The sequence below is a fragment of the Notechis scutatus genome, chromosome 4 (genome assembly GCF_049901735.1).
Source record: "Notechis scutatus isolate UNSWTSFEM ecotype Mainland chromosome 4, rNotScu1.2, whole genome shotgun sequence".
NCBI lineage: Eukaryota > Metazoa > Chordata > Lepidosauria > Squamata > Elapidae > Notechis > Notechis scutatus.
In genome coordinates, this window is record NC_142012.1 from 37,494,554 (window position 1) to 37,506,806 (window position 12,253).

The window sequence follows — 12,253 nt, forward strand, 5'->3', positions numbered from 1 at the left end:
ATTTTTAAATAAAGAAACAACAAAGACGATCTACTGTGTGCTTCAATGTCAGTTCTAAAAATAGCAAATCTTCTCACTTGAATCCTGAACTGTTTGTCACCCGGGAAGCACAGAAAGCATTTTTGTGACTTGTTTCCATCCAGATATCATTAATATTTTTTTTAAGTTTGCCTTGAACAGAAGCAGCGAACTACTGTGAACAGAAGACTTTCTACTGTGAAACTATGGTTGAAATTTTACTCTCCAGCAATTCTCCCCCCTTTATTCTTGAGAAGCTTTTTTTTTAATTCCTGAAGCAACATTTCCTCATTGGCAAATTTATTGGAGAATTGCTGTAAAGGCAATATCAAATTTGTTCATCTTGTCAACTTGATGGAACATGTCTCTGTGGAAAGCATTTGGGGTTTCTAAAATCAGATTTCCTAAAAGAACAGAGAAGTGTTCTCCTCTTATCTCCGCTCAATTCAAGGGTCAATTAATAATTTACAATGTCTTTTTTTTATAAAACATATCCTGCTCATATGTAGCATAGCACTGTATGCTACAAAAATTAGGTCCTCATTCTGATCTATCTTTGAACATACAAATCAATTCAATTTATGTACATACTGTCTGTTCAGATATTACACAAATGCATAATATGTTTTAGCAATGATTTCTTGAGCAAGTCATGGTTTCTTGAATAATAATTCTAGTGATAACCTTAAAAAATATCATAGTATACTTCATTCCACTCCATAAACAAGCCAACTACAGGTAGTCCTCGGCTTATGACCACAATTGAGCCCAAAATTTCTGTTGTTAAGTGAGACATTTGTTAAATGAGTTTTGTCCCATTTTACAACCTTTCTTGCCACAATTGTTATGTGAATCACTGAAGTTGATAAGTTAGTAATTCAGTGAATCTGGTCTCCCTGTTGACTTTGCTTGTCAGAAGGTGGCAAAAGGATATCATGTGATTGTTGGAACTTTGATCACATGATCATGGGGATGCTTCCAAGGTCGTAACTGTGAAAAATGGTCATAAGTCACTTTTTCAATGCTGTTGTAACTTTGAATAGTCACTAAGTGAACTGTTGTAAGTTGAGGACCTGTACCAAGTCAACACATTGTTCTGTCTAGTTAGTATTGTCTTCAGGTTCAGACAACTCATATTCTAGTTCAGCAGCACCTCCAATAAACTTCTTTGCATGAAGCAACTTGAAGGTGTACCATACCATATCATCCTGTCCTTCTTTTCAGTGAGTAAATATATGAGCCAATATTGGAGGTTGAGGAAAGTGCAGAAGACAGTGGAATAAATCTCTTGAGCAGCATAACAACATAACTGATAATGGAATACCGTATGAGAAAGTCAATAGTTGTCTTCAATATTGCCTTTATGTGTTCAGCTAAACCCAGGTGGAAGAAGGAATTCTAGTAATGCAATTAATATGCAGTGGTGTGATGGTTCAGTGATTAAAGATGCTGAACTTATCAGCTGGGAAACTTACAGCCCAGGTTTGAGACCCAAGCTCCATAAAATGGATGCTTTGCTGTTACTTGCCTCAACTCCTGCCCACCTAGCAGCTTGAAAGTATGGAAATTCAAGTCGATTAATAGGTACCACTTTGGTGGAAAGGTAACAGCATTCTAAGCACCTTTGAGATATACCCATGCTGGCCACATGACCGCAACATTTTTGTTCAGATAAAGCTGGCTCCCTTCGCCAGTAAACAGAGAGGATGTGCCTAGAGCTGAACATGACTAATAGGGAAAACCTTCCTTTACCTAATGAATATGCATTGTCAACACATGAAGTGCAGTAAAAACAATGACACACTTCTCTATGAAGTGGAACCGTCCAGTATCAGGGTTGTGGCTGATGTAGAAACAACTGAATATAAAGATAGGCTCCTCAGTGCAGCCAATGTGGTTTTCTTGTGTCCCTAACTTGTTTTAATTATTATATAACAGTTTATGTAACAGATTTTCTTGCCAATGCCAGAGGTGATAGATGTTCCCGAGAGATAAGATTTTGCATTCCATTAAATATGTACTATTTTTAAAAAGCTGGCCAATTTTTTATAGTTGTATGACTAACTGTGGCCACATATTGCTATGTGCATGATTAGAGCAGATAATACCTTTATCCTTGGGAAAAATTAACAGAGAATATCAATATATATTTATATTTGTAAAGCACACCTTGAGATACTATACATACCTGTAATTGATCCAAACTGATAGGCAGCAATACAAGCCAAAACTCTAGTATATGTGTTGTTCTAGTTCACAGAAATCATGGGAACCAATTCCTCGATACAATTTAAAGCAATTGAAGACTTATTAGTTCCAGAACACTAGGGCATGAGTAATTGTCTGAAAGCCCACTGATCTGAGAAAGAATATACCTAGTACACCAGATACAGCTGGCATAAGCCTTCCTAGCCACAGCTCATTAAACAGGAAATGTTAATCCAAGAAGACTTCCCAAATTACATACCATCCTTGAAGGAAGTGCAGCTCCATCCAAGATCAAAGCTGGAATACTCTAAGAAACCAAGAAGACTTTGCCCCTTGAAGTTTTGCAGATCTCTACTCTGTAAGGTTTTGAAGACCAGGCTTGTTCCTTTCTCCACTGAGAGAAGATTAGAAGTTTGATATGTTGCCATGTTTTTGTTGGTTTTTTTTATCATTTTAATTGGTTTAGTTTTATAAATTCAATATGATTTTCTAGATCTTTGTTGAAAGACGGGCAGCTATATAAATGTTCTAAATAAACAATAAATATAGCAGTCTAAATACACACAGCTACTTGGAATTTGTAGGATTGAATCAAAGAATTTATCTCCATCCATTGTTACTATTTCAATGCCCTGTACATGGATTTACCCTTGAAAACTATCTGGAATTGAAACTGATGCACAAGGCAGTGGTTAACCAGTGCAAAGAAAAAGATATCATAAGATGCCTTTATTGAAATATCAGCAAATACTACCAATTGCCTAGCAGGCACAGTTTGTATATACAGTATATACAGATAGTATTGATAAAATCCTCACTAATGTCTGAATTCAAACTCTCCTACAAATTATTCATAACATTCCATAGCACATTATGGAGCACATTTTTGAATCACCTTTGGATTTAAAACTTCACTTTCCATAATATGCTCAATTAAATCTTTATTATGTTAAGGAAGTGATGCACTCTTTTTTTTTAGGATTAGAGAGAATTTAGCAAATAATTTAACATATACTGTCCAGTTATGGGCTTGAGTGATATAGTCCAGAATATTATGCCTATGCACTCAAACTCACATGTGCATACATTCCGCATAACAGATGGAATAAATCAATCAAACAACATTCCACCATACCAGAAAAGTCCTGTGAGTCTTACAAGACAAGTTCTTTCCTCCTTATGCCGTTTTGGCAGTAATATAATCAGATCACTTCCTAGTTTAACTTGTGCATAAACAGTGACCCTATTTATACTTCCCAGCAATCTTTCCTCTTAGCAGCAGGATTACTAATTGCTGGTTTACAACTCTTTCCACCCCGAAGCAGTAGGACCAGTGGAATTTGGCTTTCCTCCAGATTTCATCTTGCAAGAGGCAGACATTTCCAGTTCTGCTCCACCCTTGCTGAAGTGAACCTGATGGAAGAGACACATTTTTCTGCAAAGGCACATACAGACCTTTGTTTATACAGCTTGATTGTTGACAGCATGCTCACATAAGAATGGAAGTTCAGAGTGGGACTGGCTCTCTCATCTCACTTCATGTTTATATGAAAAGAGACTGACGTATTTATTTATGCAGGCCAAGCTTTAAAATTATGTGCAGTTTTCACCAGGAAATTGTTTATTAAATGTCTGAATTAAGCCAGAGTGACTATCTACAGATAAATGCCATATTTGGGGAAGCTGACATGCCAGATGTTATACATGTCCACTTCCTGAAGGTTCAAATTGAGCTCTGGAGTGCAGTAGGAAACAAATACATTTGGCTACCTGATTGCAAGAGAGGGATGATGATGTTCCCACAATTAGGAACGATAGCGATTAGGAAATTGCACAGAGATCTTCCACAGAGAATCTGGAAACATTTTCCCAAATCAGCCATATCGACTCAATTTAATGCAATGAACCAAAGTCAGTCAATTACGTTGATCATGGGAAGATTTAAAAGACTGGTATATAACAAAAATGAAACAGGATGATATTGCATAATTGAAGCTTACAGCTCTTCATTTTCAATTTTAATTCAATCTAAAGAAAAAAATCAAGAGGTTTTCACTAGATATTTCTTCTTTATAAGCCTTCAAAGTCCTTTCTTGCAATTTGCTAAGTATTTCACTTACATCCTACTTACTAACACTATTTGTTGATAAGGTTAGCAAAAAAAAAAATTGAGGAAAAAACATCAGACAAAAAAATGCTAAACTCACATTCTATGAGTTTCATCCACCTCATTATTAAAAGTTACCCTGATTACCACAAATTCATTATCTCTATATACAAATATTCTATATACACATAAGCTGTATGTGCTTAGATGCTGGTTTTTTTAAAAAAATACAAACAGCTTATCTATCATGTGCTAAGCAAATATATGTGTTCTGACCAAGGCTTCCTGAGACCATAATTAAGCACACGCTTAGTCCACACAACTCTTATTTTATTTCAGTGCTGGGAATTATGTTCTTTCCCAGTCCATAATGAGTCCCAAACAGTCCCTTGAGATAAGCAGCCACCTTTATCTCCTTTGAATTGCTGCCCCAACTAAAGTCTGAATTAACTGTAAAAAGCCAACTGAAGTACAAAGTTCACATAGAGCTTCAAGGTTTAATCCGAACAGAGTGAATGACTTTGCTTCCTGCAAAGGTGTCTTTACCTTTGCATTTCCTTTATATCTTAGGGAAAGGGCAATCACCTCCAAACCTTACTCCTGTGTCACGCCTTTTGTCTTAGCTGCTCTTGCTTTCTAGCCGCTCTGTAAACAAATGCACTAGGAACAGGCTCCCCTTGTTCCTCTACCTCGCTGCTACCAGACTCTGAAGGCTCCGGACTCAGCACACAACTCCCAGATGTTCCTGGCCCCATTTCTGAATCGGACACAGGACCCTCATCTGAGTCCTCCCCAGACTCCCACACTGGTCCCCGTTCTTCTCCACTGTCTGATTCTGCTGCCGTCTACACAGGCTGCCAGTATATACATACCAATGTATATGTATGATCTGTGGAGGAACCAAGTTTAGCTCCACAGACAGTTACCAGTTGGACTATAACAGGGTGTCAAACTCATATCGTCTTCGCTTGATGTATCAGGACTTTCCCCCCTCTTCGTTAAACCAGGCATAGGCATGGCCAGCACATGACGCATCCAGGCTGCAGGCTGGGAGTTTGACAGCCCTGGTCTATAACATACTAAGAAACCCTAATAGCATGCTAATTTTTCAAGTATATGGTTGCCAAATGTTTTTAAATGAAACTTTTTATATATTAAATATGTAAAAATTGTAATCCCAATTAGATTTTCATGGCATTTCCAGAATTTCAATATTAGGAATTTTATTCCATCAGTATATTTTATATTAGGAATTTTATTCCATCAGTATATTTCATATATCCCAAAATTTAAAATCTCCATTGATCTACACATACATACACTACTTATTTACACATGCATACACTACTGCCACTGCATAAACTGGGCTCGTGGGGAATTAATTTAGAAGGTGACATTCACATCTGTAAATCTTCATTTATAACTAATATGGTAAAAGTCTTGTTGTGGATAGTGCTTACAAACTGACAGAGACAGGTGGTGGCTCATAGCATTCTAGTGATGTATTTTAATAGGAACAAGGATGGTCCAAGAAAGAAGGCATAGGTGAATCTTTAAGCTCATTCATTTTTTCCATGCTAACTATAAAGCCTTAGTAAGACCACACCTAGAGTACTGCATCCAGTTTTGTTCACTGCATTATAAAAAAGATGTTGAGACTCTAGAAAAAGTACAGAGAAGAGCAACCAGGATGATTAGGGGACTGGAGGCTAAAACATACAACAAACGGTTGCAGGAACTGGGCTTGGCTAGTCTAGTAAAGAGAAGGACCAGGGGAGACATGATAGTGGTCTTCCAATATTTGAGGGGCTGCCACAGGGAAGAAGGGGTCAAGTTATTTACTAAAGCACCTGTAGGCAAGGAATAATGGATAGAAACTGAACAAGGAGAGATTTAACTTGGAAATAAGGAGAAACTTTCTGACAGTGAGAACAATCAACCAATGGAACAGAAGTTGCCCTCGGAAGTTGTGGGAGCGCCATCACTTGAGACTTTCAAGAAGAGATTGGACTGCCATTTGTCAGAAATGGTGTAGGGTCTCCCGCTTGAGTGGGGGGGGGGGTTGGACTAAATGACCTACAAGGTCCCTTCCAACTCTGATTATCTGTTATCTGTTAGCAGAAGACAGCAAATTAAGGATTGGCGTGTTGGAAGGAATTAGTCTGTGCTGCTGAGTCTTAAAAGGAGATAGTAGGCTGTCTTCTGTTTCTGCAAGAAATTTACTGGTCCTCTGAGCTCTGATGAGTAACATGAATCAGTTAGTGTGTAACGGGCTTTTTACCAAGCACTTTCCCTTATTAAGACCTATACCAACTTTATACAGAAACATTACTCTGCCATTGTTGACACAATACACAGCTTATTTTCATTATTCTCATATGAACACAATAGTTGAATAACACTAGAAGATAATGATAAATCATTAGTGAGAAAAAGATGTATGAAGCATTATCTTATTCATGGTTTGTAATAAAAGTAGATACACATCTATTTATAAGATATTTATTTATGGTACAAGACCAATATTTAAAATAAAACATTACCACACATCAGATAATGATATTGACTCTGTTTCACATGTACAAGTAGGGTACCTTTTATACAATAAATGAAGGATAGAATTTATAACAATTGTCAGGAATCTTAATTGCTTCTCTGAACAGATGTCTATTCTTTTTTTCCTAGACAATCAAACTTCAGCTATTTCCAATAAGGTTGCTAAATAACAATGGTGTAGAAAAACCAACTTATGCCTCCTTTACACTGTTAAAGGAGTAAATACTCCTTTAGTATATTTCAGTGTAAATTCTATTTTATATTGTAATAATATATTTCATGTGGTAATATCATCACACATATCCATATAACATATCATCCCAGCAAATCATTCTATATCATCCTTCCTGAAAAACCAAACCCTGGGTAAATACTAAAACCAATGAAACTTCTCACTGTTCAAATAGCATGCACAGAGAAATACAATTGTTTACCTGGCTTATTTTTGATAAGAGAAAAATGTTTCCTGTCCAGTTACAACTCTTGTTTTCATAGCAACAGATATTGCAAAAGAATTCAGGACTATATTATACATGTGAATGCAAAACAATCTGAAGTATATTCCAGAACAATGAGAAGTCAGGTTACTTCAAGCAAAACTTTAAAGCTTTCCTAAGGGGTTTCTTTAATCTTATAAAATATATTTATCAATACTTACCTACCTCCTAACAATCTGGAGCAGAATGACAGCAACAGTAATTGAAGGGTGAGTCATGGGATATCTGGTAGCTGAGATATCCATAGCAGCAGAAGACAAAAACAAGATATTTTTAAAAAGGGTGGGATAGAGACAAGAGAGAAGGAAAGAGAAAATAATCTTAGGGTTCTGAACTAGTATTTGTCTATCTATAAGGGTTTACATTTGTACTATTCAAGCCAAGTTACCAAAGGCCTGACTTTCTAAAATTACATTTAGTACTATTAACAATTGGTTGCTATAAAGAGAATTTAATCACATTTAAAAATCCAGGTGGGTAAAATAAAGCATGGTGTTTTCCTCTCACTGTAAACCATACTCAATATATATTATAACTCAATGCACTTATTTATGACTGTCAATATCAATTGTTACAGAAAGACAATTAAATCTAAAAACAAAAGAAAACCTCTCATCCTCTCTTTTTATCTCTCTTCTCTATCTCACTTTAAAAAACAACAACAGCAGTAGTTTGTCATTTGACCTAGCAATCATAAACTGATTTTTACTATAAACAGAATTACAGAATAATAGAGTTGGAAGGGATCTTGGAGGTCTTCTAATCCTACGCTCTTGCTCAGGCAAGAATCCCTATGGCCTATACCATTTTAGACAAATGGTTGTCCAATCTCTTCTTATAAACTTCCAGTGTTGGAGCATTCACAACTCTTGGAGGCAAGTTGTTCCACTGATTAATTGTCCTAACTGTCGGAAATTTCTCCTTAGTTCTAGGTTGCTTCTCTCCTTGATTAGTTTCCATCCATTGCTTGTTGCCCTCCCTTCAGGTGCTTTGGAGAATAGGTTGATTCTCTCTTCTTTGTGACAACCCCTTAGATATTGGAACACTGCTATCAGTCCTTCTGACAAATTTAGATTAACGTCGGATTATGTTAGATGGTGGTATATATTTTAGCCCCTTTCAGTAATTTTCCAGGGGTGGGGGTTGGGATGAGGAGAACAAGTTGTTACATGACACACACCGTTGCTCATTTCCAGAAATGGTGTATTACTTTATTAAATAGCAGGTAAAGTAGTAACAACAGTGCCAGTGGCAGCTGAAGTAACCTTAGCTTTTGATGTTCTGTTTAATAGCTATGACAGCAATAACTGTGTTTATTCCGTAGTAAAAATGCTTTTAGCCTAAAACAATTGAGGTTCATAGACTACAGAATAGCTGTCACTTAATCCTGCAGGAAAGATATAGAGTGGTTTAAATGAGGCAAAGCTTAGTGACAAAGTAAATCAGCTACAGCCTTCCTGTGGAACTAGAAAACATGGCATATAAATCAAGATTATCACTATTCACCTCTATACCTCCTGTTCATAGATGAAGATTGTATTGTACCACACAAATAAACCATGCAAAAGAAAGGACTGGAAAAGTGGAAAAAGTATATATAAACTAACTGCCTCTACTATGCAGTACAATCTCATATTATTATTACATTTTAATTAGTCAAAATAATAGTAAAGAAAACTGGATATACTGAATTTGCTCATATATCCAACCTTTTCATGATGCTCTTAAGGTATGTGCCCACTTTCTCATTTATAAAAAGGAGGCAAAATAGAGCCATTGCAACATGTTAAGAGATATAAGGTAAGTAATATTTCTCAATTTTATTTCTTCCTGATGAAAATGTTACTAAGGCTATTGACAGTTTATATTAATAAGCATCTAATTTATCAGAAGACACACAGAAGCCTTGCACCCATTACAGTTAACAGCCATACCGTCTTTATTTTAGTAAGAACCCAAACTGCTTTCCCAGAAAACAGCCATTCACATTCCAAGGATAATGTCACATCACTGCACTCCTGCTGGCCAACTCCCACACCCACCATCGTTAAAGAGAGGAAGTATTGCTCCATCAGCCCACCTCTCTGTGGTGTTATTTATTCACTTGTAGGAGCTGAGTGAGCCTGGCACTGAAGTGATATATTGGATTGAAAAGAGAAAGTAGGAACAGCTGAACATGCACCAACTAGTACCAAATACAATAAACAGCTCTTGGAAGTAGTTTCATCAATTTTATTACCTTTGAGGCATTAGGAAAGGAGAAACAGGGAAGTAAAGATTGAGCAATGAACTGAAGGTACATATGGTTGAATATTTTATATTTAAACCTTTACATATTTTGTGCCTTCTGGAGAACATCACTTTTAAGTGCCGACTCCTTGCTATCTTTGGCTGCATATCTCAATTTATCTTGAACTTGGAGAGCTCTGTGTTGAAATAAAACAACATTAATTAAAGCATCATACAGGCTGAGGCATGCACAAAAAGTTGGTAGTTGGTACCATCAATAAATATTTGAGTATAGAGTTTGTCATTTCTGAAAAGACAATATCTTGTCTTTTCAAAAAAGAAGTCTTCCTTCCAACTACTGGCCTCATGCTCATTTTCAACACAAATATTTCCTTCATATCATTATTGCAATCATGCCTTTGATCATTCTTCTTAAGCTATGCAAGATGAAACCTATGATTAGAAGGAAATGATATATCAACTACCTAAAAAAATAAATTTGATTTCAGATTAAAACCTAGCCTTTACTAAGATGGCAAGTAAAGAGCAGCCAAAATACAGATAAAATATGAAGTCTGGAATATTAGCAATATAATGGAAGATCTTGTCACCTAGCAGTTCAAATGCAGTTCAAATGCGAGTAGATAAATAGGTACCACTTCAGTGGGAAGGTAACAGTATTCCATATACTTTGACAAATAGCCATGCTGGCCATGTGACCACAGAAATGTCTTCATGCAACACTGGTTTCCCCAGCCCAGAAACAGAGATGAACACCACAACCTAGTGTCGGGCATGACTGGACAGGGAGTCATTTACTTTTTAATGAAGGTCATCAGCCAAGATGCTATTATAAAAAAATCTGCCAAAGCTAATAATGATTGAAATTAAGAAAAAGAGAGAAGGTCATATGTTCATGATGTGCTATGATAATGTTGGTGCTTAATTGCTGCACAGCTGTATATTAGGGAGATATTTCTGCTTCAGTGGCTCAAGTGATGACTTGCATCAGTATATAGGTATTCTAAGCAACTAGGGCAGAACAATGTGACTTAACAAATTGGGCAAAGCAAATTAACTCCACCCTTTTTTCAAGGAAACTTCTGCTATTTTTCTCTTAGTTTAAGCCTTTAGTTTATAAGACACTATTCAGTAGTCAGACTGTGATTAATTTCCAGGTAGAGAAAATCATAAATATAATGTTTATTAATCTTTGTGATTAATAACTTGAAAGGACACATGTTAACCTGTTGTTGAAATCACACATTTTTTCCCCAGTTGGATTACTTCTTTTCCCCTCATCCCTGATTTACTGAAACCATATATATATAGGATTGGTAGAAATTCTGAGAATTACAATATTTCAAAATATGGAAAACACTAAATTGGGAAGGCTGGCATGTGACACTGCTGTTCATGAACCTGATACATTTTAGTTTCTGTTTATACTCTTTCCTCGCTTGAATCAGTATCAGTGAATACACAAGTACCTTCCTTGATGTCCACCAAAATCCTTACACCCGACTTTTGAAGAGAAAAATATATACTTTCCTGCAAAACAAAGTATCAGTTTCCATCACCACATTTGGATATTTGGACTCCATGTGGATTCCACAGGCACTCATAAAAAATAAGGTAGATAAAGCATGCAGAGCATGGCTTCTGGATTTTTTCCAACTCTTTAATAATAGTTCTGGTCTGTGAAACATGAAAGGGAAGGAAGAGGGAAGCTTAAAATGAAACAATTGGCAATATTCCAAGCCACTCCCAAACTAACTTTCCCACAGACAACTAACTCTCTCACAGTGATGCATGATGGGATTCTCTCTCTCTCTCTCTTCCCTCCCTCCCTCCCCCCCCTCTCTTTCTTTCCCAGATCTACCTATTTTGGGATTCAATATTTCTTTTTAAATATCAACTAAATATCTTCTCCTAACATGGTTCTTCTTTTACAATCTATCATGCTGGCTGCTGCACATGTACCATACACAAATATGCATTGTCTTTTTGAAATACTGCAAGGCAATATGATTCATCTAGTTAATATAACCTGTGGCTAATATGATTATCACTAATCCTTGTGCAGTGGTATCCTTACAACTGTCAGTCCTATTCTGTTCTGGTTTTGTAGGGAACCTGGTGTCTTTAGTATAATTTGTTTTCATCATTCCATTGTGTTGGAAATAATGAAAACAATGAAAACACAAGCAAAAATGCATAGTAGAGTTTCTTGGATTTTTTTTCCCAATTCTTTTACCAGCAGTCACCATAGGAACAGTTTGCATATCTTTGGATAACAAAGTATGTTACAGTTGTGGGAGAGAAATATGCCTATTTAAAATGGCTCTAACCATATCTCTGTTCTGGGCTGCTACCATGTGTATTTCTGTATGTATATATAAGCACAGGATGACTTGCACATTTTCTGCTGTAGATCACATGACCACTAAGAAAGGGCTTAGAATAGAACACTTGCCAACATTCTGATCCACCACCCAACTATGTCTTCCCTAGGTCTACATTGGGTTCTGTTTCTCCTACTCTATCCTACCCTACCCTGTAATTTTATTGCCTACCACCATTGACAAGATCAAGAATCTCTTCCTTTTCAGAATTCTTTGATCATATTAAATTTGTT